The sequence below is a fragment of the Trichosurus vulpecula genome, chromosome 9, assembly GCF_011100635.1.
Source record: "Trichosurus vulpecula isolate mTriVul1 chromosome 9, mTriVul1.pri, whole genome shotgun sequence".
Taxonomy (NCBI): domain Eukaryota; kingdom Metazoa; phylum Chordata; class Mammalia; order Diprotodontia; family Phalangeridae; genus Trichosurus; species Trichosurus vulpecula.
This window is the reverse complement of record NC_050581.1, coordinates 62,644,403-62,672,013: the sequence shown is the minus strand read 5'-3', so window position 1 is coordinate 62,672,013 and position 27,611 is coordinate 62,644,403. Positions and strand designations below refer to the sequence as shown.

The following is a 27,611-nucleotide window of genomic DNA, read 5'->3' as shown; positions in this document are numbered from 1 at the left end:
TATAGTAGCTCTTTTTGTGGTGGCAAAGAATTGGAAATCAAGGGGATGCCCACCAATTGGGGAATGGCTAAATAAATTGTGGTATATGAATATAATGGAATACTGTTGTGCTATAAGAAATGAGGAACAGACTGACTTCATCATAACCTAGAAAGACTTATATGAACTGATGCTGAGTGAGGGGAGCAGAACCAAGAGATCATTATACACAATTACAGACACACGGTATCTGTAAGGACTACCTTTGATAGACTTGGCTCTTCTCATCAATGCAAGGTTCAAAGACAACTCCAAAAGACTTATGATGGAAAAGGCTATGCACAACCAGAGAAAGAATTATAGAGTGAATGCAGATTGAGGCAAACTATTTGATCTCTTTTCTTTTTCCTTCTTTTTTGGTTTCGTTTCTTCTTTCTCATGATTCATGCCATTGGTTAGAATTCTTCTTTACAACTGGACTACTATGTAAATAAGTTCACTGTGAAGGTTTATGTAGAATCTCCCTTGGATTACATGCTGTCTTGGGGGAGAGGGAGAGGAGAGGGAGGGAGAGAAAACTTGGAACCCAAAAAAAAAATGTGGAACTGAGTGTTGTAAACCAAAAATAAAAAATAAAATTATAATTAAAAAATAATAATAACAGCTAAGGTGACAATAAAAAATATTTTTTAAAAAAGAGAAAAACTAACTTGGAAAGTGAACAGCTGGCTAAGATGTTGGTGTCTTAGGATGGGATTTTGGTTTCTAGACTGTCTTATATGACAGAATCTTGACCAGAAATGGAATATACCTAACAATGACTGGTAAGAATGAATTAGCCAATTGTCTTGCAAATCAAATCAAGAGGGTTTTAAACTAGAAGGCGGGGAGAGGGAAGACTGACAATGATAGATGTTATAGAAACCCATGTTAGATACTATAGAAAGCAACCACCAATAAGAAAGAATTCAACTGAGACATGCAGAAATTCACAGAAAACAAAATCTAAGAAAAGAGTCAGTAATAAAACCCATCGCCTCACATGTCTATATACAAATGCCCCAAGTATAGGAAACGAATGAGGAATTAAGGGTCCCAATGGAAGGAGGCAAAATTTGATCTTCTAAGATCTCACTGAGACTTGGTGGAATGAAACTCAGGACTTGAATATGGCTCTAGATGGTTATACTTTATTTAAAAGAAATAGTGTCAGTAAAAGAAAAGAGGAAGAGAGGGACAGTTGGCATTATATATTAAGAAGGTATAATCATATGAGGAAATCCAAGAAACCACAGTGGGGAAACATGATGATAGAGTATTGGATAAAGGTCAACAGAGGGAGAAAAAAAATTATTTTGTCACTAGAGCATACTACAGACCACCTAGACAGAAAGAAGAACTAGATGAGGAGTTTGGGAAACAGATCACAAACCTAGCACTCACACATTATACTAGTCAGTAATGGGTAATGTCAATTATCCAAACCTTTGCTGGAGTATTGCAAGAGCAGAGCTAATAACTTCTTGACTTGCCTTAATGATCATTTCATCCTTCAAAAGGTAGAAGACCAACAAAGAGAAATTCTATTCTGGATCTGATTCTTACTAACATGGAACTGTTTGCTGGGGTAAAAATGGTGAAAACCCTGGAAAGAAGTGATCATTCCATTCTGGAATTTGTGAAAGAGAAAGAGGAAATCCAGCATAATATATGTGCCCTGGATTTTGCATATTTCAAAGGAAAGAGAGGTAGTATCCCATGGAGCAAAATGTTTCAAATTCAGGAAGGTTGAGAGATGGTCAAGAGTGAGATTCTAAAGACACAAAGGGAAATACGTAAAAATTCCAGTGAACAGAATATATGGGAGTTGTCTAAAGAAACAGATATGGATACACAAGGAGCTCATCGACCAATTTAGATTTTCAAAAGAAATGTACAGAAGACAGAAGCAAGGCCAAGTAAGAGAGAATGAATATGTGTACGTGAGCCAGTCAAATGCAGCTGGATTGGTTAGGCTCCAGTCCCCAAAATGTACATAGGCTAAGACTTAACTGACCCAGAAACCAGGTATCCCCATGCTCTATCCCCCACCTCTGCCACTTTTGCATCATTGGCAAAGTTAGTTATTTCCTAGTTTCTTGCCCCTCATTCTTCATTCCTTATTAGGCAACTCTGAAAATACTCTCATTTCAATGGTCCAAACTACCCCAAAGCCTTGCGCCACTGGTGAAGGAGCAGTCTCCTACCAGTGGCACATCAGTTCTTTGTCTGAAAACCTCTATATAAGTGTGAACCTGAGTGACCTGGGGCCTTTATTCAAGTGCACATCCCATATGGCTAGGCTGTTCCCCACTGGCATCTGTATTCCTTCTCTAACCGGTACCCCAATGTGGCATGGCTTTTCAGGAACAATTCCTTCACTGCAGTATGACACATTTCTGTAAAATGGTCAGGCTATGGCAAGAGAGAGAAGGAATGGTTAGACAGCAGTTCTGAAAAATACACGGAGCTTTTAATGTTTATAAGCTTAATATGAGTCAATCAATGCGATGAGCCAGCCAATAAAATTAATGCAAAACTGAGATGCATTAAATGGAGCAGAGCTTTCAGGATCAGACAGGTGACAGTCCTACCCTACTCTGTCCTTATGAGATCTTATTTGGAGTACTGTGTTCAGTTCTGAGCACCACAGTTTAAAAAGGACATTGACAGTCTGGAGGATGTCCCGAGGAAGGCAACCGAGGTTGTAAAGTGCTTTGAGTGCATGCTATAAGGATTGGTTGAAGGAACCAGGGATGTTTAGCTTAGAGAAGAGATGATTCAGGAGACACATGAAAGGTGTTCTCAATTATTTAAATAGCTGTTACGCAGAGGAGGAATTAGACTTGTTTTGTTTGGCCCCAGAGGGCAGAATAAGCAGCAATGGGTAGAATTTGCAGAGAAACAAATTTAGCCTTTTAAATATCAGAAAAAACTTTCTAATGTAGCTATCGAAAAACAGAAAGGGCAATCTCGAGAGATGGTGGATCCCTCCCTCCTCTGAGGTCTTCAATTAGAGGCTGAATGATCACTTATTAGGTATGCAATAGCGGAGATTCCTTTGGTGCATTGGTTGGACTAGAGGGTGACTAAGGTCTCTTCCAAGTCTCAAATTCTGTGATTCTGTGACAAAGGTATAATTGTCCTACAACTTCAAACACTAAATAATCCAGAAACTATGTGGCTTTCATGAAAACTCTGTCCAAATGACAATGCTCTAATGGTGCTAATATTCTCAAACACTCAAGTAATAGCATATGTCAAAGTTCTTTCCACCCAATAAAAATAAAATTTAAAAATAATTAAGTATTTCACTTTTCTACAATTACATTTACCTCATTCAATTCACTTAAAAATTGAAAAATATCAAATGTCTCTCTTACAAAGATATCAGTGATTTCAATACAATACTAAACTGAATATTGTCATTTTCTCACATAAAAGAAAATACTATACCACAAACCAGTAGTCATCAAAATTATTTGGCATTGGGGTTAAAAAACAGAATGGCTAATCAGTGGAACAGATGAGGTAAACAACCTGTAAAGGTAAATGAACATAGTAGCTAGGTATTAGATAAACCCAAAGACCACAACTCCTTATGTAGTACCTCACTAGTCAACAAAAACTGAGAAAACTACAAAATGTTCTAGCAGAAATTAGGTATAGAAAACACCTCACAAATACACCAAGAAAACCTCAAAGTGGATTTGTAACTTACAATAAAAGGTCACATCATAAACAAATTAGGAGCACAAAGATGACTTTGGCAACTACGGATAGGAGAAGAGTTCATGACCAAATAAGGAATAGAGACGATCACAAAAGATAAAAGTGGTAAGTCTTTATTGCATAAGATTTAAAGGTTTTTGTATGAATAATGCAGGTAAAATTGGAAATGAAATAGTCAACTGGGAAAAATCTTTTTAGCAAATTTCTATGATAAAGGTCTTATATCCAAGACACTTAAGATTTAAATATATATACAAATAAGACCAAGACCCATTCCCCAATAGTCAATGGATCTGAACAGACGATTTTCAAAGAAAAAATTCTATCTAGAAATTGTCAAATAAAAATGTTACAAATCATTAATAATGAGAGAAATAAAAATTAAAGCAATTCTGAAGTTCCACCTCACATTAATCAGATTGGTAAGGATGACAAAAAAGTGCAATGGCAGTTGTCAAAGGGATACATTAATGCACAGTTCCTTGAACTGGGAATTAGTCCAATCATTCTGGAAAGCAATTTGGAACTATGCCCTAAAAGTCACTAAACTACGCATACAAACACTTTAATCCAGCAATAGCACAGTTAAGTCTAAACTGCAAAGAGATCAAAAAGGAAAAGGACCCACAGATGCAAAAAATATCTATAGTATCTCTTTTTGTAAGGGCAACGAATTGGAAGCTAATGGGGTGTCCATCACTTGGAGAATGGCTGAACAAACTTTAATGTATAAAGGTAACAGAACATTATTGTGCCATAAGAAATGACAAAAGGAACAGAATATTTTTTAATAGCAAGCTCCATATAACAGAGATTCATAATTTCACATATAATACCCTTCTACTCTACAATAGATATAAAAATGTTCATTGTATTTGGTGTGTGCTAAGTTCAGAATAAAAAAGTTAACAAAAAACACTATTAGTAACTTTTTTAATCTTGTGAATAAAGGTTAATGAAAAATAAAAAATGCTTTCAAAAGCTTAATAATGTATTTTATGTCTTAAAAGCTTACTACCATTGGATGTTTAATCACTTTTTTAACTAGGACTCAAAAATTAGTTGTCAGCTTGTCACTGACAAATAGAGCCAAAGTATCCTGTTTTTTTAGCACATAGAGAAAAGATGCCAATGCCACTTTCTGTTAAGAGCAGAAAAGAAACTGATATTTCAGTTTCCAGGTTACAGTTTGGGTTTTATTGAATAGATACCTACCAATCCTAAAAAATTATAGTTATCCCTTTGCAAAGCTTACTTCAGCCCCTCTCTCTCTTAAATAGCTAAAAAGCCTAGAACTGGATGTTAGGGATCAAGTCTATGCATGTGAGTGAATGCCAATTCTTCACTTTGACTCCTAAACTTCCAGTTATCAAAGTACTTCATAGTCTTGACAGATTTTTTAGTCCTTGAGGCTACTTTGTCTTTTTAATACTGAAAGACCCCTGACACTAAATACCAAAGGACATTTCATTAACATAAACACAGCTTTCTGTCTATTGTCTTTAGTTCAACATTTGAAACTTTTTAGCAAGGTTTTTAAAATCAAAAATGAATATTCTCCTAACTCCACAAAAACTTGGACCAGCTATTCTACAAGGCAGGCCTGCACAACCTGCAGCCTGCCAAAGGATTTCAGGTGGCCCCTGAAGAATATAGAGGAAAACATCCTTAGTGTAAGAAATGGGAGGAGGAGTTTTGTTTCCACAGAATTTAAGGTGTGCTTTCCCTCCCTCCTCCACCCCAGCTTTAGCAGAAACCAGGCCTCAGGTTGATCAGGTGAAAGGTCAGAGGCTTGTACGCATGCTTAAATGAGCCACTTGAGGAGAGTATGACATAGGCAGTCGGGGGTTGTATCTGGCCAATTAAGAGCCTGGCGGGAGACTTAAGGTGAGGGTCTATTAAAGGACTGCATCCATCTGAATCCTTTGTACTTTCTGCTGTACTCTGTTCAGGGGAGGTACCCATTTATTCAGGGGGAATAAATGTAAATTATACTTAAAATGTTCCTGGCTTCCCAACGAGTCTTACTTATTCCTAGACAATGTGAGTATGTTTCTAACAGTTGGGGGCTCGTCCGGGATCAATATAGCATCAGAAGAAAGAGGTATTTCACACACAGAATGGGTGGCACCCCCACTCTTTTGCAGTGGGCCCTAGTATCTGCAGGTGAAAATTTCCTTCTTCAGACTGCTAATTTCCCAGGAGTATTTTTCTGGAATCCTTGGGAACCCAGGAACATGAGTGAAGTCAGAAAAGGGAAGGAAAATGGCCATAGACAGCACAAGTCAGGTGCCTGAGCAAGGTGGGGGAGTCCTGTTTTGTCATATCTGGATTTGCTCCAAGTTGAGAAATAAGATTTGCTTAGAATGGGGAAAAGAGCTCTTAAAATAGTGCTTTGAAGAAAAGCACTGGTGGGTTGACCCAGGGAAAGTGATTTGGCTGTGAGTGATTGTGGTCACGTAAGTTTGTGCATGAACCCAAGGGAAGCTTGGGTGACATTGTGAGGGTGGGGTCGGTTGAGTTTGGCTAGATATTGGGGAGACCAGGAGGCTTGAGTTTTGGGGGACCCTTACGGGGGGCTCTTGAATAAGACTTCTCAGACTCTAAGCCTTGGCACCCCAATTTCTGGACCAAGACAGTTTGGCCAGACCTTAATCTTCGGGGAGGAAGCCAGGCTGAGCCTCCTTCCCAGTCTCTGAGATATGGGAAATTCTGCTCTACACCCTGGAGCAAGCTCTCAAGAAATCCTGAACAAGAAATAGGGAGTCCTTGTGAGGATTGGCTCTGTTGAGTTTGTGGGGTTGAGGGAGGACAAGAAAACATAAAGGAAGAGAGCTCTTAAAAGTTATGACTGAATTGGAAAGAGAAGAAAGCTGGGAGCTCTTGATTAAGGTTTGATTGGGTCCTAATGGTTAAAAATCTGTATATTTTCACTGAACTCAGTCTATTTAACATCAAGCAAGTGTTTAATCTGTAGAAGAGAAGTAAAGGGGTCTGTATGAAAATTGGATGGTCACTTTAAGAGGTTCAGTGGTCTGCTTAGAACGTGATTAAAAATTGTTAGTCATTTAACTCTTGAGTTTTAAGGTAAAAAGCAGTTGGAGAAGAAGCCTGGTGAGTATAATATTTTTTTTTCATTTATTTGAAATGTTTGAGGTAGTTTGGGTCAAGATTAGGAAAGAAAGCTTGAAATTGGAGATACGGAAGGTAAAATGTTTCAGTAAAGACTGGGAAAGAAAGGGACATAGAAGCTGGAAATAAGGGATTTGGGTGGGCTGAGTCCATGTGGCTCTGGGTCCATGTGCTCTTGGCACCCCCTCCTCCCCACTCCACCTTAAAAGACTGGGTGTGTCAATCAGGAGCTGAAGCTAAAAGAAACTTCTAACCTGATTAGAAAATCGGGCTGATTAGTTAGTAATGAAAGGTTTTGTTGAATCTGGGTATTCATTATGAGAAAGATTTTGATTTCTATGATCATTAAGCTTTGCCCATGTAAGGTATGACTGAATTTTGTTTCCACAGTGATTATATAAAAATATGAAGTCTTACTGTTGGCTAGTGGTAGAAAATTAAACTGAATTCCAAAGCAGTTGAGGAAGCTGGCCACCTGAAAATTAGCATATCTAAAAGGCAGGCTCCTTTGTTCTCAAAAGGGACTGCCAGGCCCAAACCAATTCACCTAGGGCTGAGATCTTTATTATGGATAATCCTGTGCTCCTCTTCACCTCACCTTTGTCAATCCTTCTCAGCAAGTGAAAGGGATCCCCCTCTCATCCTGAGGCAGACAAAGGGAGGGGAAACTAAAAATGTTCTAGCTTGATCCTTTTGCTTGAAAGGGAAGTGGCCCACCTCTTTCAAATTGCTTAGACCTTTTGTAAATTCAAACCTTTTTGTAAAAACTCTGAAGAATTAGAGTCAGGGATTGGAATGTATAAGATGAAGCTTGGAGAAAGTGGGATGCCAAATTAGGATCAATAACTTCAATATATGATAGTCTGAAAATGTAATTGGAGTCACATTATTTCTAAATTGTATTTTTAGAGTTCTCTTAGGCTGTAAAATTTGAGAGAACCTTGTGAGGTCTCAATTTTGTTACATATGAATTGATCTTTTAAAAAAAAGTTTGATAAAAATATAGTTTGAAACTGTTATATTTGGTTATGCAAGTTTCTAAATACATAAAAAATGTTTAAAGCATTAAATTTATATGATTCAAACACACATTTGTATGGTTTAAATGTTGTTAAAATTGTACTATCAGAGAAAAATGGTAAATGGGTTAAAAAGCTATTATTGTTCAGTTAAAATTGATTTGCTATCACTTAATAGCATTTGTGAGATTATTAAGACGTTGTGAGAATCTCCTGTTGTAATTGTTATGTACAAGAGGTTTTGTGAATAGAAAATTCGGAAACTTTGTGATATCTAGAAATTTTGTAATAACAAAGAATTGAGTTGTTATAATACTTTGAAAAATATAGGGCTGTGATTTTCAAGCCTGTATCATCTAAAAATATATGTATGTATGTTTATCTGGAGGTTTATGGACTAATTTGTGATGGCACTTTGGGAATTTGTGAATGAATCCCAATGTTTAAAGGTTATTTTGCTTTAAGAAGGAGAGAGAGACATCTCATTTTAGAGCTGTCCAAATAATTTTTCTTCATGAAAGTTTAGTGACAATCCCTGTTTATATCAGGATGTTTTGTAAAATCTTTTGTATAATTTTCAGAAAGCCTGCTGAATTTCCATTCGTAAGCTAATTGGTTGCCTACTGTGAATTTTCTGAATTTCTGGGTGAGAACCTTATACTTGGGGAATTAATGCTTATCTATAGAGGCCTTAGGGGAGGGTGGTTAAAGCTTGTGCTTTAAGTACCCCAAGAAAGGCCCATTCAATGTCTTATTCTAGATTTTTGAGTAAGGAGTTTTGAAACCAGCAGTCTGCTTCCTTACTCCTCCCCACCCCCCTTAGTTGAGATAAGAAGAAAGAGTTTTACCTTTGCCCACCTGTCAGAAGGGAAGGAAGGGGGAGGAGCAGCAGTTACTTGGATTTGAGTTTTTACTGAAAGAAAGGAAGGGTCAGAAGACCCTCCCCACCCCAACCTGGCTTTTTAAAGTCAGCAAAAAGTGATGGGCTTTTGGGATAAGATTAGGTTTTGAGGATGTAGGTCTTCAGGATATAGTTTTTATTAGTGAAACTTGCCATCTGATGTAAAAGAACCCACCCTCTGGGGGAGATGATGTGGCAGGTCTCTGTAATCAGAAATAAGCAGGTAGTGACAAAACGGAAGGTATCTGCCAGAATCTGTTACCATTGTGAAAGAAGCTGGTTTTATGGGGAAAAATGGAAAATCAGATAAATGCAAATATGTGAAATTTTGTTGTTTAAATCAAATGACTGGTTACATTGGTACTCTTGTATAGTCAAATGAAATATAGTGCTGTTTCTGAATATTGGTGGGAGTAGTTTGGAAAAGGGAGATAGAGGTTTGTGAGGTGAAGGTGCAAAAGTAAGGTTTAATCATTATCCCATATACTAAGGCTGGGATTTAAAGTTATATTGTATCTATGGGAGATAGAGTCCTTAGATGTTTTAAAGGGATATAAAAGTAATTAGGTATTAATACAAATAGTGTAATTAATTACTGGAACTAAATCAATTTTTCCCATATTTACTTAAAGGGATGATGGTTAAGGGGGAAAATTCAGATGAGAAAGAGAGTAAGGGGGTATGAAAAATGTGGAAACAAAAATTTGAATAAAAGAAGAGAGGGAAAATTGTAAGAAATGGGAGGAGTTTTGTTTCCACAGAATTTAAGGTGTACTTCCCCCCCCTCCCCTGCCACCCCAGCTTTAGCAGAAACCAGGCCTCAGGTTGGTCAGGTGAAAGGTCAGAGGCTTGTACGCATGCTTAAATGAGCCACTTGAGGAGAGCATGACGTAGGCAGTCAGGGGGTTGTATCTGGCCAATTAAGAGCCTGGCAGGAGATTTAAGGTGAGGGTCTATTAAAGGACTGGCATCCATCTGAATCCTTTGTACTTTCTCCTGTACTCTGTTCAGCGGAGGTACCCATTTATTGAGGGGGAATAAATATAAATTATAATTAAAATGTTCCTGGCTTCCCAACGAGTCTTGCTTATTCCTAGACAACGTGAGTATGTTTCTAACATTAGTATGTAAAGGAAATGCTTTGGTGGGCTGCAAGGGCCACAGGTGGTTGTATAGGCCTGCTATAAGGGTCAGACATTTCCAACAGTCATAGAGCTTAATTAGAAAGTTATCAAAAAAAAAAGTTATCAAAAGAATATATCAGCTGAAAAATTTAGTGATTCTAAGCTACAAAATCTGGATGAGAAATGCCATTAGAAATGGCTCTCTAGGCTGTTAACCTGAAAGTTTGGTTAAAGGAGGCAAACAGGCTAGGTGATATGTAAATTCATATAGTTTATTCCCCTGGAGCTGGCAGATACATGATCATGGAATCAGAAGCAAACTTCTGATTGACTTGAAGAAGAAAGACAAGGTTTAAGTAACAATGTTAACTGCAGTTTATGATCTCCATATAAAAGAAAGGAAGTTCTTAGTTGAACAAGACACTTGACAAGGTAGGGTCACTTAGAGATGGTAACCACAAGATGCAAATGTCTCTAGAATATCAAGATAAGAGAAATCCCACTGTTTTGGTTGCAGACATTCTGTCGCCAACAGGAAAGATACCCCTTGTCAATCTTATCTGGTCTTTGAAGTTGCTGACACAGAAAGGGGCATTTTTAGAATAGAGCAAAAGCAGTTTGGATCCTTTGGATATTACTGGGGGTTCAAATAATCTGAAAGGGCTGTCAAGGCAGAGGTTCCCAAGAAGGGCAATACTACCACCTGGGAGGCACTGGAATGGTCCATGGGGGCAATAGTAGCCCCAGGTACAACTGGGAGGCATTGAATAAAAATAAGGGGGCAGTAAAAGCATGAGAAACGAAGATAAGAAAAATTTGAACATGTTTAGTCTGTTCTGTACAGAGTTAAAGTCATAGTGATTACATCATTTTCCAAATAAATATACACAATGCAAGGTCATAACCCATCAGTGGTCAAGTCCACCAACAGGTCTTAACAAGCAAGTGTTGGCAGGCAAGCATGTCACATATTGTTGGGAAGTCCAACATGCATCAGCAGGATGTAATGACTTCTTAACAACATATTTACATGACACAATGTTGCATCATCAAAATGTCAATGCAAGGAAAAAACCCACAAATTTACAATAAATTGTTAAGTTTAAGATGCATCATTTTTTTAAAAAATATATATTTTGTATTTTTTTTTGAAATGATGCAAATTTCAAACCAAAAAATTGATTAAGGGGTTAAAAAAAAAGTAGGGGGCACTGAGTAATGGGTTTTTTTTAAAAGGGGGCAGTAGGCCAAATAAGTCTGGGAACCTCTGATCTATAGCCTTAACTGATTTATTAGACACTTGAATGTTTTCATCTTCTACAACCATGTGATGACAATTTCTTATAGGTAATACTGGTAAGTATCCTTGTGGATAGTAGATTTGTCTGGCTAGTTCCTGATCTATTCTGTTCCCTCCTTTCTGCAGGATAGAGGCAGAGTTGCATCCGTCCCAAAAGTTTTCCATCTCTTCTCTAGGGCATAGTTTAAGATGTGATCTTTTCTCCAGTTACCACTCTCTCCTCCCTTCCCCCTTTGTCTATAGCGATTTACTAAGATACATCCTGTTAAAATAATTATTGCACTTTTGAGTCCAGGGCAAAATAAGAGTCCTCAGGTTTACACCACTTCCCTTCTCTACTTTATGGAGTTTATATTAAGTGAAAAGTTAAAAGGAGGCAGAGCCAAAATGGCAGAAAAAAGCCAGGGAGTTGCTTGAGCTCTCCCCAGTTTTCCTCAGAAACAAGTCACAAACAGATTTTGAAGCAACAGAACCCACAAAAAGACAGAGTGAAATAATTTTCCAGCTTAAGATAACTTTGAAGGACTTCAGGAAAGATCTGTCTCACTTGGATAAAAGGGGAGCACAGCACAGCACAGCCAGTGTCCAGACTAGCCAGTGGGAGGCTCTTAGGCACAGCACAGATCAGCCTTGGCTCAGCAGGCTAATGGCACAGCCAAGCCAGCTGTGAGACCTGCAGTGCCAGCCCAAAAGGCAAACTACCAACACCGGAACCCAAGCATAACAGGCACAACTAGGCAGAGCCACCCCAGCACCATGGGAAAGCCATGAGCTCTGGAGGCCCTGGCCCATGAAGCCAGTGACCGGGCCCCTGGCCCCAAGTGCATGAAGCATGGGACAATGCCCCCCTGTGCCCCAGGAGAACTCAACTTTAAAAGTCATGAAATAAGCTAAAAAAATGAAAAAAAAAAAACCAGAAGAGAGTGAAAGCTACTACGGAAACAGGGAAGACCAAAACACAAACTCAGAAGAGACAACAATGTCAAAATATCTACATGTGAAGCCTCAAAGGAGAACATAAATTGATCTCAAACACAAAAATCTTCTTGGAAGAACTCAAAAAGGATTTTAAAAATCAATTAAGAGAGGTAGAAGGAAAAACTAGGAAAAGAAATGAGTTATACAAGAGAAAGTCAACAGCTTGGAAAAGGAAGGACAAAAATGGAAGAAAACAACTCCTTATAATGGCAAGCAAAGTGGGACTTTTCATTGTTTTTTCTTTTGGAATGCTTCTCAGCACTACGGCGATCGAGTACCTTTGACTGAGTCTTGCCTTTGTTTCAATAAAGAATCTTTGATGACCTGCTTAAGTTACAAGAAAGTCTAAGTCACATGAGTTTGAGTCACATGGTTGTGATGCCCTCTGCTCCTGAAGAAGTGTATATATACTCTGAGGTGGGCATTTCGCTTCTGGGGGCTCACTCATTGGGAGACTGTTCCTGTCATTTGGCCAGATGAGATTCTGGGTAGCCGTTAAGGAGCCCAGGCCCGCCCCTGCTTTGAAAACCCAGATGTTGGTGATTCTCTCTCTGGTAACTATGTATGTGTTGCTATGGTCAGACAGAAGCCTGTCTGTTGATTTGTGTTATTTTCTCTGTTTGTAATTTCTGTTTGTATTTGCTGTGAAGTGCAAGGTGCTAATTTTTTTCCCCTGAACTAAGTGAATGATATATGTATGTTTAATTAAAGTAAGATTGTTAAACCCCTTAGAAAAGCAGATCAAAGAACCTGTGCTAGCAGCCCTCCTGTGTGCTGGTGCTGTTGTGTTCTTGTAACTACACAGCAGCTGCTAGTAACATTCTTATACTCCTTAAAAAGGAGAATTGGTCAAATGGAAGTACAAAAGCTAATTGAAGAAAATAATTATTTAAAAATTAGAATTGGGAAGGGGAAGCTAATGACTCTATGAAATATCAAGAATCAGTCAAAATCAAAAGAATGAAAAAATAGAAGAAAATGTAAAACATCTCTCACTGGAAAAACAACTGACCTGGAAAACAGATCCAAGAGAAATGATTTAAGAATTATTGTACTACCCGAAAGCCATGATCAAAAAAAGAGCCTGAAGAGCATCTTTCAAGAAATTATCAGGGAAAACTGCTCTGATGTCAGAGAATCAGAGAGTAAAATAGTAATTGAAAAAATCCACTGATCACCTCCCGAAAGAGATCCCAAAATGAAATCTCCAATGACTATTATAGCCAAATTCCAGAATTATCATGTCAAGGAGAAAATACTACAACCAGCCAGAAAGAAATAATTCAAATATCAAGGAGCCACAGTCAGAATTACACAGGACTTAGCAGCTTCTACATTGGAGGATCAGAGGGTTTGGAATATGATATTCTAGAAACAAAGGAGCTTGGATTACAACCGATAATCAACTACCCAGCAAAACTGAGCATAATCTTTCAGGGGAAAAAAATTCAATAAAATAGGGGACTTCCAAACTTTCCTGATGAAAAGACCAGAGCTGAACAAAAAATTTGATTTTTAAGAACAAGACTCAAGTATAAAAAGGTAAAAGGAAAGGAAAAAACATGTCATTCAATAAGATTAAACTGTTTACATCCTACATGGGAAGATGATACTTGTAACTCTTGAGAACTGTAACTCTATTACCGCAGTTAGAAGGAATAGACAGGGTGTGGGTATAAGTTAACTTTAATACGATGATATGAAAAAAATTAAGGGGTGAAAAAAAGATTATACTGGAAGAAGAGGAGGAAGGAGGCAGAATAGGGTAAATTACATCACATAAAGAGGTGCAAAAGACCTTATTATAATAGAGGGAAAAAAGGGAGGAGCTAAAGCATTGTTTGAAAATTACTCTCACTGGATTTGACTCAGAGAGCAAATAACATACACCCCCCTAGTTGGGTACAGAAATTTATCTTACCCTATAGGGAAGTAGGAGCGGAGTGGGGAAAGAAAATGGAGGTGGGGCTCTGATAGAAGGGAGTGCAGAAGTAGGAGGAGAAAGGGGAGAAGAAAAGGAAAGGGTGGACTGATCGAAGGGAAGGCAAATGGAAAGGCAGAATAGGAAGGGGGAAAGAAAGTGGGGGGCTGATAGAAGGGAGAGTAGACTGAGGGAGGCAGTGGTCAGAAACAAAATATTAGTAAGGAGAGATAGGAAGAAAAGAGAGAGAAAAGAATAAAAGGGGAAAAAAGAATGGAGGAAAATACACAGTAATCATAACTGTGATTTTGAATGGGATGAATTCTCCCATACATTGGAATCGGATAGCAGAGTTGATTTAAAAACCACAATCCTACACACCTGAAGCAGAGAGATACACAAAGAGTAAAAGTAAAAGGCTGGGGCAGAATATATCATGCGTCAGCTGAATTTTAAAAAGCAGGGGTAGCAATCCTGATCTCAGATAAAGCAAAAACAAAAGTAGACCTAATTAAAAGAGAGAAGGAAGGAAACTACATCTTGCTGAAAGGTATCATAGACAACAAATTAATATCAATATCAACATATATGCACCAAATGGTATAGCATCCAAATTCTTAGAGGAGAAGTTAAGTGAGTTATAGGAAGAAACTGACAACAAAACTATACTAGTGAGGGACCTCAACCTACCCCTCTCAGAACCAGATAAATCCAACCACAAAATAAACAAAAAAGAAGTTAAGGAGGTGAACAGAATTTTAGAAAAGTTAGATATGATAGACCTCTGGAGAAAACTGGGGATAGAAAGGAATATATGTTTTTCTCAGCACTTTTACAAAAAAATGACCACGTATTAGGGCATAAAAACCTCACAATCAAATGCAGAAAGGCAGAAATATTAAATGCCTCCTTTTCAGATCATGATGCAATAAAAATTATATGTAATAAAAGGCCATGAAAAGACAGACTAAAAATCATAGAAACAATCAATAATTTCATGAAAGAGAAAGACAATGAGGACAACATTCCAAAACTTATGAAATGCAGCTAAAGCTGTTCTTAGGGGAAATCTTTTATCTCTAAATGCTTACATGAACAAAATAGAGAAAGAGGAGATCAATGAATTGAGCATGCAACTAAAAAAGCTAGAAAAAGAACAAAATTAAAATCCAATTAAATACCAAATTAGAAATTCTGAAAATTAAAGGAGATATTAATAAAAGTGAAAGAAAACTAGTGAACTAATAAATCAAACTAAGAACTGGTTTTATGGAAAAAACCAATAAAACAGATAAACCTTTGGTTAATTAGATTTTTTAAAAAGCCAAATTACCAGTATCAAAAACGAAAAGGATGAATTCACTACCAATGAAGAGGAAAATAATGCAATAATTAAGGCCATTTTGCCCAACTATATGCCAAAACATTTGACAATCTAAGTGAAATGGATGCATATTTTCAAAAGTATAAATTGCCCAGATTAACAAGAGGAAATAAAATACTTAACCCTATTTTGGAAAAAGAAATTGAACAAGCCATCAATGAACTCCCTAAGAAAAAAATCTCCAGGGTCAGATGACTTTATAGGTGAATTCTACCAAACATTATAGAACAATTAATTCCAAAACCATATAAACTATTTGGAAAAACAGGCAAAGAAAGAGTCCTACCAAATTCCCTTTATGACACAAATATGGTGCTAATACCTACACCAGGAAGAACCAAAACAGAGAGAGAAAATTATAGACCAATTCCCCTAATGAATATTGATACAAAAGTTATAAATAAAATATCAGCAAAGAGATAACAGTAATTTATCACTAGGATAGTACACTACCACCAGGAGGTATTTATACCAGGAATGCAAGGATGGTTCAATGTTAGGAAAACTATCAGCATTAACTGACCATATCACTCACAATTAAAAAGAAATCATATGATCATCTCAATAGATGTAGAAAAAGTATTTGACAAAATACAGCACTCATTCCTATTAAAAACACTAGAGAATATAGGAATAAATGGCGTTTTCCTTAAAATGTAAAGCAGTATCTAAAACCATCAGCAAGCATTATATGTAATAGGGATAAGCTAGAAGCATTTCCAGTAAGATCAGGGATGAAATAAGAATGCCTATTATCATCATTATTATTCAATATTGTACTAGAAATGTTAGCATTAGCAATAAGACAAGAAAAAGAAATTAGAATAGGCAATAAGGAAACAAAACTATCACTTTGAAGATGATATCAGGTATACTTAGAGAATCCTAGAAAATCAACTAAAAAATACTTGAAACAATTAACAACTTTAGCAAAGTCTCAGGATATAAAATAAACACACATATATCATCAGCATTTCTATGTATTACCAACAAAGCCCAACAGCAAGAGACAGAGAAATTCCATTTAAAATAACTGCAGACAATATAAAATATTTGGGAGTTTATCTGCCAAGACAAACTCAAGAACTTATATGAACACAGTTACAAAACACTTTTCACACAAATAAAGTCAGATCTAAACAACCAGAAAAATATCAATTGCTCATGGGTAGGCTGAGCTAATATAATAAAAATGAAAATTACATCTAAATTAATTTACTTAGTGCCATACCAATCAGACTACTAAAAAAATACTTTATAGAGATAGAAAAAATAACAAAATTCATCTGGAAGAACAAAAGGTAAAGAGTATCAAGGGAATTAATTTAAAAAAAATGCAAAGGAAGGTGACCTAGCCTTATCAGATCTAAAATTATAGTATAAAGTGGCAATCATCAAAACTATTTGATACTAGATAAGAAATGAGGGTTGGATCAGTGGAATCAGTGGTGAGGTACACAAGACAGTAGTAAATAACTATAGTAATCTACTGTTTGATAAACCAAAGACTCTAGCTTCTGGGATAAGAACTCACTATTTGACAAAAACTGCTGGGAAAACTGGAGGAATAGTATGGCAGAAACTAGGCACAGACCAACAGCTCACACCCTATACCAAGATAAGGTCAAAATGAGTACATGATTTAGACAAAGGGTGATACCATAAGCAAATTAGGAGAGCAAAGAATAGTTTACCTGTCAGATCTGTAAAGAAGGCAAGACTTTATGATCGACAAGAGATAGAGAATACTAGGAAATACAAAATGGAAAAATTTGATTATGTTAAATTGAAAACAACATCAATGCAACCAAGATTAGAAGGAAAGCATAAAGCTGGGAAACAATTTTTACAGCCAGCATAAGGCCTCACTTCTCAAATATATATAGAGGACAGAGCCAAACTTATAAGAAGACAAATCATTCCCCAATCAATAATTGGTCAAATAATGAACAGGCAGTTTTCTGATGAAGAAATCAAAGCTATCTATAGTCATATGAAAAAATACTCTAAGTCACTATTGATTAGAGAAATGAAAATTAAAACTACTCTGAGGTACCACTTCACATCTATCAGATTGGCTAATATGACAGAAAAGGAAAATGATAAATGTTGACATGTGGGGAAATTTAAACACCAATGCATTGTTGGTAGAGTTGTGAACTCATCTGATCTCCATTCTGGAGAGCAATTTGGAACTATGCAGAAAGGACTATAAAACTGTGCATACCCTTTGACCCAGCAATACCACTACCAGTTCTACATGCCAAAGAAGTCATAAAAAAGGGAAAAGGACCTACATGTACAAAAATATTTATAGTAGTTCTTTTTGTGGTGGCAAAGAACTGGAAATTGAGGGAATGCTCATCAACTGGGGAATGGCTGATCAAGTTGTGGTATGTGAATGGAATGGAATGCTATTGTTCTATTAGAAATGATGAGCAGGTGGATTTCAGAAAAACCTGGAAAGACTTATATGAACTGATGCTGAGTGAAGTGAGCAGAACCAGGAGAATACTATAAACGGTAACAGTAACATTAGAAGATCAACTATAACTGACTTAGCTCTTCTCAGCAATAAAATGATCCGAGACAATTTCAAAAGACTCTTGATGGAAAATGCTATGCCAATCAAAGCATATTATTTTCACTTTTCTTGTTTGTTTTTTTCTTTTTCATGGTTTTTGCCTTTCGTTCTAATTCTTCTTTTTCAACATGACTAATATAGAAATATGTTTAACATCATTGTACATGTATAATCCATATCAGATTGCTTGCTGTCTTGGGAAGGGAGGAGAAAGGAAGAAGAAAAATCTCTAACTCAAAATTTTACAAAAATAAATGTTGAAAACTGTCTTCACAAGTAATTGGAAAAAAATAAAATCATATTAAGTACAAAAAAATGAAAAGTTAATAATATGTTATTGTTCATCCTTCATTCTTGAAAAGAGTTAATAATATAAATCCAGTAAGTCAGAGCCCCCAATTAGGAAAATTCCTAACATGCAAAAAGAAGACTGGCTCTCTGTCCTAACTTAAAATTTTGTTGAGCTCAAGCTAATCTCTTGCCTCTTAGTATCTGAGACAAAAATCAGGGTACAAGAAACATTTAAATGAAATAAGGAGGCAAGGCATATTACAGTGTGTGAATGGAAGTTGTGGAAAAAGTAGAGCTTTTCCTGGAATTTCCCTCAGTCCCTGAAGAGGCAGGTGGCCTCAGCTAAGTACTCCAAATGGCCTATACAGCCTGATGGTCCCCCTTGATCTCTCCCTTCTCTGTCCCAGATCATTTCAGTCTCTCCTTTGGTCTGCTGTCCGTATGTTAAATAACTCGCCTATAGTGAATAACTTACATATGATCATATGGTGTCCGAGCCAGAACTCTAATGTGGGTGTACCCATTCTAAATCTGTTGTCTATTCTTCATTTTGAAGAGGATCAATGACATCATAGGGTGATGTCTTGACTCTTACATAAATTGGATTTAAGTGAGGTAAACTTGGGCCAAGTCAGCCTCACTCTCACTTCCAAAGTCATTGAAGTCCAGTGGTAGTACAAAAGTCAAGACAAACAGCAACGGCCCAGGATGCAGTGGACAACACTGGCATCCTCAATGTCTGATCAAGCTCTTAAGTGTTCCACAGAGTTCTCATCCACTCATTCTACCCAAGAAAGTCTTCACATGCTTGGGGGAGACATTCCCCTAATTTACCAAGGCGTCTGAGGCCTGTCATTTATGCCGAATTTGGTTTAGCCTATCTGCCAAAACAGTTACCAGGATATGGTCATCACACATACTACAACTTCTCAGAGCCACAGGTGAAAGTTGGGTGAAGGTGGATACCAAAGGTAGATAAGCAACCCTGAAAAAGGCTTAGCAAGCCCTCCTACCAGAGGTGCTAGTCCTTCCTGAGCACCCCGTAGTAAATCTAGTGCTCTTTCCACTACATAATGCTACTAAAAGGAATCCTACAATCAACCTTCTGATTTATAATTCAAGTAAGTTTCAAATACTAAGATGGATTTTTTTTAAGCCAACTGCTAGAAAAAGCCCTTTAAATAAAAGATACCTATGCCACTTAAAAGCTCTTGTCTTGTTCAAGTGCAAACAACCCGAAAAAGTTATTGGATTTCTTTAGGAATCTTGCTTTATGAAATAGTCCTTCAAACTAGCACAAGTCCTGATGCTACTGCTATCTAGACTCATTAGCAAATAAGTTGGCAGTCCCAGAAAGGAAAGATAATCACCCAACTATAAAAGGAATGTTTCTAAAGAGTGAATGATTAAAGGAAAAGGATAAATCTAAATAGGCTAACCCCTAGGGATAAAAATACAAGACAGTTTCTGACCTTAAGGAGCTAAGTTTCTAATAAGATGAGTCAATATATATAGTATTGGTCAGGGAGGGGTATTTCGATGTGAGAAGTTACAGGAATGGTGATTAAAGTCATAAGGCAACTGAATGGCATGTCCTATCCAAGAATGTTAGTGCTTATCTGATTCCCAGAGTAAAAGGGGAGGGAGAAGGAGAAAGAAGGCAATTGAGTTGAACAGCATGTCAAGAAGATAGACATTGTAACCACGGAGGGTCTGGAAGTAGCTAGACACGGTGAACCTCTTATCAATCATGGAGGCACAGGCCCAAAGCCCAAGCAGAACTCAGCAACACATCAGGAAGATGGCTGGAGCACATTGTGGAGGGAGAAAGGCAATGGGGAAATCTGACTAAGTAGTGGAGAACCCTAGGTGAGAGTCTAGAGTGCTGAATGGGAGGAGGAAGGCAGAACCTAACAGCAGGGCAACAGAAGTGCCTCCAACATTTCACAGGGCCCTGTGTTCCTAATCTGTCAGAGTTTACCATACTAGATGCCCCATCTCTCCACAATACACTCCAGTCGTCTTCCTGACACCCTGCCAAACTCCAACGTCTCTAGCCCCTAATATGTGGCAGTGAAATTCTATTCCTAGTGGCTTAGATCTATAAGATTAGGGACCATAGGGGCTCATGTAGACCACTGCTTCTGCCCTATGACTCAGATCTAGCTCTTCTAAAGCTACAGAGCTACTCACATGATACACCTGGATTCTGTTCCCCTCTTCTTACCACACTTCACCCGCCAAACTCTGTCACATCTAGGGAAGCCCTCAATTATGCCGGCTTTACACTTACCAGAAGTTCAATTCTTCCTCCCCCAAGCCACTGCTAAACATCTTCCGTCACTAAGATGGTAGGACCTGGCCACTATGTCCTTTAAAATCTAAATATATGCTCATTTAACGAGGTCTCTTTGGTGGCAGGAGCACACAAAGATCTGGGTCCCAGACAAAATTATACCACAAACCAGCCATGTGATCTCTTGCTTATGACACTGATCTCCCTTCTCCTTGGCTTTGCACAGATTAATCCCTATGCCTGGAATGCTTAGAATCCATAGTTTCCTCAAAAGCTTAGCTCAAGCACTACCTCCTATATAAAGCTCTTCCTGATCTTCCGAGTTGCTAATGCCTTCCCCTAAAAAATTACCTTGGTTTTTTTTTGGAAATACTTACATGTGTACACGTTGTCTTCCCTGATAGAATGTAGGCTCCTCGAGGGCAAGGACTCTTTCATTTTTTTTTTGGTCTGTATATCCCCTCCACATAACACAGTGCCTGGCACCAAGTACGTACTTAATAAATGTTTACTGATTGACATTTTCTTCCTGTCCTCCATTTCCTTCCTTTCTACCATATACCAGCAGCTAGCCAGTATGAGTAAGGTAAAAAATGGTAATCAAAGTTTGTATCAAAAGACAATTCCAAGCAGTAGCTAGAGTCTACAATGGGACTCAAACAAGGCAAAATGGTATGCTTGCAAAAGGTGTTTGATTATGCCACAGAGAAGTCTAAGTTCAAGGGAGATTTCTCATAGATGAGGTCCTCCAGATGCTCCTGTTTGCAGGTGACACTATATTAATTGTGTCGACCCCAAGAAGACTGAGAAGCTTCCTGGATAACTCATTCCCATTCTCCTTGACTTTGCACAAATTAATCTTTTGTTTATATATAACCATCAATTTGAGGTCTCCAGGGACTCTTGTGTTCCATGACTCATAGCCATACAACATTACTGTAAGAATATCGGAATTAAAAAAGATAGGCCTATCTTAAAGGAAGAAGCTGGAGGGCATTAAAATAACTTTGAACCTTACCTAAATGCAATTCAGCCTGCTTTTCTCTTCCCGCTCAATTCCGAATGCAACTTATTGACATCAAATTGGTGGTTATATATAAATAAAAGATTGATCTGTGCAAAGCCAAGGAGAATGGAGATCAGTGTAATAAGTAAGTCACGGCGAGCAGGCCGCCAGCTTGACTAAACAGTAATGGACAGGTACAGCAGAGATAGAAGAGAGAAAACATTAAACACAATGTAAAAAGAAAGGAATATTCTTTTTTTCTTGCCTAGCTGGGGATGCTATTCCTATCGTAAGAGATTTACATAAGTTGGGGAGTATAAGCTGATCTATATGGCTGCTGTACAGTTATAAGTAGAAGAAATATTTTAGTAATCATTAGCTTTTAGTTATTATTGCCTTCTTAATTCTTAGAACAATCTTAATAAATATTTTATAAATATAGTGGTCTATTTTCAAATAGGCAAAAGAATGCCACCAAACTTTGAATTGTGGGCAGCAGTTTCACCATGAAAATGTGGATAACACAGAAAGAGACTGGTTCAGATAAACAAACCTTTCTGAACTTTCCCATTTCATACACAAAGTTCCAAATGGCTCACACTTGCTGGAATAATAAAGTCTAGAGCTAGGCAGATACTCATTTTTTAATTATTAATCTATTTTTTTAAAAATCTGCTAGGAAGAGTAACAATTACCTAAAATTAAGGACACTTATTTTCTACAAAGCCATCATATAATCAACAATTATAGGAAAGATTATTCCAAATAGCTGTGAGAAACGAAAATCAAAACAATTCTGAAGTTTCACATTAGAGTCAGTAAATTTAAAAAGATTACTAAAAATTAAAATAGTGTTGTAGGGGCTATAAAAACATAGGCATACTAATACACTATTAGTGGAGTTGTGAATTGGTCCATCTGGAGAATGGTTAAACAAAATGTCCCATGAATGAAATGGGATAATACTATGTTGTACTTACTCTTATTATACATATTATAAGAAATGATTAACATGAAGGATTCAGAAAATATGGGAAGACTCACACAAACTGATGAAAAGTGAAGCAAGAAGACCAAGAAAATAATATACACAGTGAGTTACAGTGTAAATGGAAAGATCAAAAGCTGTGTAATACAAATAAGTAATCTTAGTCCCAATGAAGAGCTAAGAAAATGCATTTCCCCCTCCTTTCTTTTCAGAGGTAGGGGATTATGGATGTGGAAACGTTTCATACACTATCAAGCTCTGTTCACGTATTATTTAGTTTTGCTGAACTATTTTTTTCCTCTTTTTTATTCTTTGTTAAAAGGGATGACTAGCTGGAAAGGAGGAAACGTTTTCAGAAATGAAGGTTATATTGGAAAGGCTTACATGAACTGATGCTGAGTGAAGTGAGCAGAACCAGGAGAACATTGTACACAGTAACAGCAACACTGTATGATGACCAACTTTGATAGACTCTTCTCAGGAATGCAAGGATCTAAGACAATTCCAAAAGACTTATAATGGAAAATGCTGCCCACCTCCAAAAAAACAACTATGGACTCTGAATGCAAATAGAAGCATATTATTTGCTCTTTTTTTTGGTTTCTTCTTTCTCATGATACCTGTCTCATTGGTTCTTATTCTTCTTTACAACATGTGAATTAATTAATGTGAAAATATGTTTAATATGAACATACAGGTAGAGCCTATATCAGATTGCATACCATCTTGGAAGGGAGGACGGAAGGGAAAGGGAGAAAATTTAGAACTCAAAATCTTATGGAAGTGAATGTTGAAAACTAAAAATTATTTAATTTTAAAAAAAGGAAAAGAAATAAAAGTTACATTAAAACAAAAGACAACAATAAAATTTTAAAACACCCAATGTCTATTTCTCCCAGCCATTAACATATAATGCTTATAAGTCTAGAAATACCTTATTCTTCAAAAATTATTATAATCTATTTGCCATTTTTAAGAGACCTAATTATTGTCAGCTATTAACTGAAGTTGACAACTTATACTGTTATTAACATTTTTCTCTAAGATTAACAAAATGACTCTTTTTTTTAGTCTCAGATGTAGTCTATAGCCCAATTAGGAATCTTTTTCATATGAAAGTAAGTAATCCTTCCCCAAAAGTTGTTTAGACTGGTTCAACCCCAGCATAAAATAAGGAGAAGGTAAACAGGGAGATCAGGATAGAGAGGCTCAACAGGTTTCCAGATCATGAGTCAGGCCTTCACACTGTGACATTTCCAAAATATCAAACATTTATAACATGCTCAAGTTCAAGCGATTTTGATTATCTACCATTCTGAATTTTCAATATCACATTTTCCATTATTTTTAGGCACAGAAGATGGAAAGTAGCTAATATAAGAAACTTCCAGGCCTGAAATAAGTAACCTCCACCATATATGATTACAGTAAAGTTCTCTGGATATTTTTTCCTTCCATTACAGGCACAAAATTACTAGAGTTGCTGTACTATATCACTAAAAAATTATAATCCATTCAACATTTAAGTGATGTTGTTTTTAAATAATCTGGTTATTACTTTAAAATACAGTACCAAATAAATCATGTCTCCTAATTATAAGAGAGTTATGTTAAAGAAGTGAGGTTCTATACCTGGCATTTCCTCATGTAGGTAAATAAATAATTTAAGCTTCTGGCAAATCATTTCAAGGAAATACTGTGAAGTCATTCAAAAAGGGTCTGTTATTTAATCACAGGAATGTAAAGGGAAGGTTGTGAAGGCTTTTGACATAAGGGATAACTTACATCTGGTCTCTGAATAATTTTTTCCAAATCTTTTTAAAAGAATGAAGAGGAAAAGGATACTATAACTGTTTCAAGAATGTTGCACCAAAAAAACAAAAGACTTGTAAGATATTTTCAGGGTTTTTTTTTTAATGTACTCTGGGAAGTCATTAATATTTTTTTAATCTATAACATTAAAAGAAAGGTAGGATGTCCCAAAAGTCTTAGTGCCATTTTAAGCTAGTAAAGCTGTACTATGGCAAAATTAGTTTACCCTAAGTGCAAATGAAGGACAAATGCTTATTTCACTAGGCATATATTTCCAATTGTCTTGGTACGAAGGAAATCTGTAGAAAAAACAAGTGTGTTTCTATATTCAAGTGGTAATACAGTCTAACATTCAAATATCAAATCTACCCAATTTAATATTTACAAATAAAAGATATTGGTTCTAAGTGGAAAAACTGACATTTGATTAAAAATGAATGATTAAAAACTGCTTAATAATTTCTCTTTATAAACACACCCAAAATGCATCCAAATACTATCTGCAAGTGTCATACAGTTTTAGGTCATACACACTGCTCGATCGTAAACTGCCTTTGATAAGCAATATCAGAAAAATGGGGGGGGGGGCAGGAATGAGGATTAGGTTTTCAACAATACTCATGCAAGTAGGACATGTCACAGATCACAGATTTAGTGTGGAAGAAGACCTCAGTGGCTAAGAATTGGAAATAAGGAATGCTCATCAATTGGGGAATGGCTAAACAAGCTGTGGTATATGGTTGTAATGGAATATAACTGTACTATAAAAAATTAACAAGCAGGATGATTTCAGAAAAACCTGGAAAGACTTACATGAACTGACGCATAGTAAACAGAAATCTGGAGAACGTTGTACATAATAATAAAAATACTGTTAGATGAAGAACTGTGAATGACCTAACTATTCTCAGCAATACAATGATCCAAGACAATGCCAAATGACTAATGATGAAGCGTACTATCCGCCTCCAGAAAAAGAAGAGATATTGATTGAATACAGACTGAAGCATACTATTTTTCACTTTCTTTCATTTTTTTGTTTGAATCTTCTTGTATAAAATGACTAGTATAGAAATGTTTGACATAATTGCATATATATAACCTATATCTGCTTACCATCTCAGGGAGGGGGAGGGGAGAGAAAAGGGGAACAGAACTTGGAACTCAAAACTTTTAATAAAACTGTTAAGGAAAATGAAAAAGAAAAAAAGAAAAAAAAGACCTCAAAGGCCCTCTGGAGTCTAACCCTCTCGTTTTATGGATGAGGAACCTCAGGCCCGGGGAGGTTAAAATTTGTCCAAGGTCACCCAGGTAGTAAGACGAATAGGCAGGGTTTGAACCCCCCTCCCCAATCCGCCAGCCTCTAGAGTCAGCACTCCTTCCTGTATCACAACAGAATGCCAGTCCACATGTATATGTAGGTAAAGTCATAGAAAGACTACTCACTGATACAAATAGCACTGCATGCCTAACACAATGAAAAGGACACACCCGAGAATGAAACACGGAGCACGAATGTTGTTAAAAAAAAAAAAAAAACCCACTCCCGTAGCTCCTTAGTGCTTGACTTGCAATTTCCTCCAGAGTAACTAGGGAGGAGAGTGGGAAAACTGTGCACTGTCATCTAGGGTGAACTGAAGATTGCTCAAGCCAAAGCCACAAGGTGACAAGTAGTAGTAAACAGAACACTTGCTTCCCCACAAACCCATCAAGCCGGGGCTTACTCGTTCTTCATCGCCTTCATTCTCCCTAGCCCAATCCCCAAAGGCCTGGAGCAGGTTTCCAAAAGGCAGGGGATCCAGTATCGGGACGGGAGGCTGACAGAGCAAAGGGGAGCTGGGGGAGAGACCGGCCCCTAAGCCCGGCGGCTCGCCTCGCCTCGCCATCCCCCAGCCAACCTCGGACCTGCACTGCAACAGGGCGACGGGCGCTGCCCTGCGCCGCCCCACTCCTCACTCCTCCCGGGACAATCCAGGGCCCCCCGCACTGACGAGCCAGGCGGGGAGGGAGAAGAGCACGAGACCTAACACTTCGGAGGCTCCCCCTAAGAGACCGGGATCCCCCGGCCTACCCGGGCTCCCCCGGCTTCCTCAAGGAGAAATAACACCAACACCCCCAAAAAAGAAAAAGCCCGAGCCCAGTGTGCTTGAGGGTGCAGGGCGGGAGGGCCGGAGCGGGGAGCCGGGGAGGGTCTCAGGGACCCACCTCTGGCCCCCCCAGATTCTTTCTTCCTCCCTCCTCCTCCATAATAACGGCGAGATCTTCCACCCCGAGCATCCGCTGCCTCCCGTGCCCGCCCAGCCGCTGGTCAAGGCTTCACCCCCGGCCGCCCATGGGCCCGTCCGGCCCCCGGGAGTCGGGCCCGGGTGAGGGGCCCCCGGCGGCGCCGCCGCAGAGCTGGGGGCGGGGAGGGGAGCGGGGACGACGCCTCCTCTTACCGGCTCTGGGCGGGGAGAGGGACGGGCCTGGAAGGAAGGGCGGCCTCCAGCTCCTGCTCCGGCTCCGGCTCGGACGGCGGCGGCGGCAGGGGCTGCTTCTCCCGGAGGGCCCCCCACGGGTCACTCGCCGCCGGCCGCCCGGTGTTTTCATACAAACCCCGGCAGCAGGCGAGGAGGAGGAGGCGGCGGCGGCGACGGCGGAACCTGTCCGCATCCCGGGCAACGTCACCGCGCCGCCCCGCCCCGCCCCCACCCGGCTTCCCGCCCCCCTCCCTCGTCCCCCGCCCCCCCTCCCTTACTCCGGGTGGGGTGGGGAGCACGCGCCTCTCCACCCCGACTCCTCCCCTCCCCCCCCCGCGGGCGGGAGCGGGGAGCACGAGCCGACCCACCTCACCCCACCACTCTGCCCCTCCTGGGCGGGGAGAGCAAGCACCGCTCCATCCTCCTGCCTGCCCCCGGGCGGGAGGGCACACGCGCTGTCACCCTGCCTCGCCGCCCCGCCCCCACCTGTCTTTCCCCTATATCACCCAGACATTCCCGGTCGGCTTTAAGGCGAGGGAGGAGAGGCTTGGGCAAAGCGTGTGGGGAGGAGAAACGTGGGGTGGGCAAGGGGCAGAAGGGGCATCGGAGAATGATGAGATTACTGGGCCCCACCGGCCTCGCCTCCTCCTCAGCCCACCCCCATCC

At 38.7% G+C, this 27,611-nt stretch overlaps 1 protein-coding gene across 3 annotated transcripts in view; it reads right to left on the bottom strand.

Moving 5' to 3' along the window:
• Window positions 1-27,175, bottom strand: part of AGTPBP1 (ATP/GTP binding protein 1) — a 233,703-nt gene extending 206,528 nt beyond the window's left edge. For 2 of the 3 annotated variants that reach the window (XM_036737617.1, XM_036737616.1), the window contains exon 1: window positions 26,925-27,175. The gene's annotated coding sequence lies outside the window, so the exon portion shown is untranslated. The remainder of the gene's footprint in view (window positions 1-26,924) is intronic. The other variant, XM_036737618.1, reaches the window with a different exon arrangement.
• Window positions 27,176-27,611: the final 436 nt, after the last annotated feature.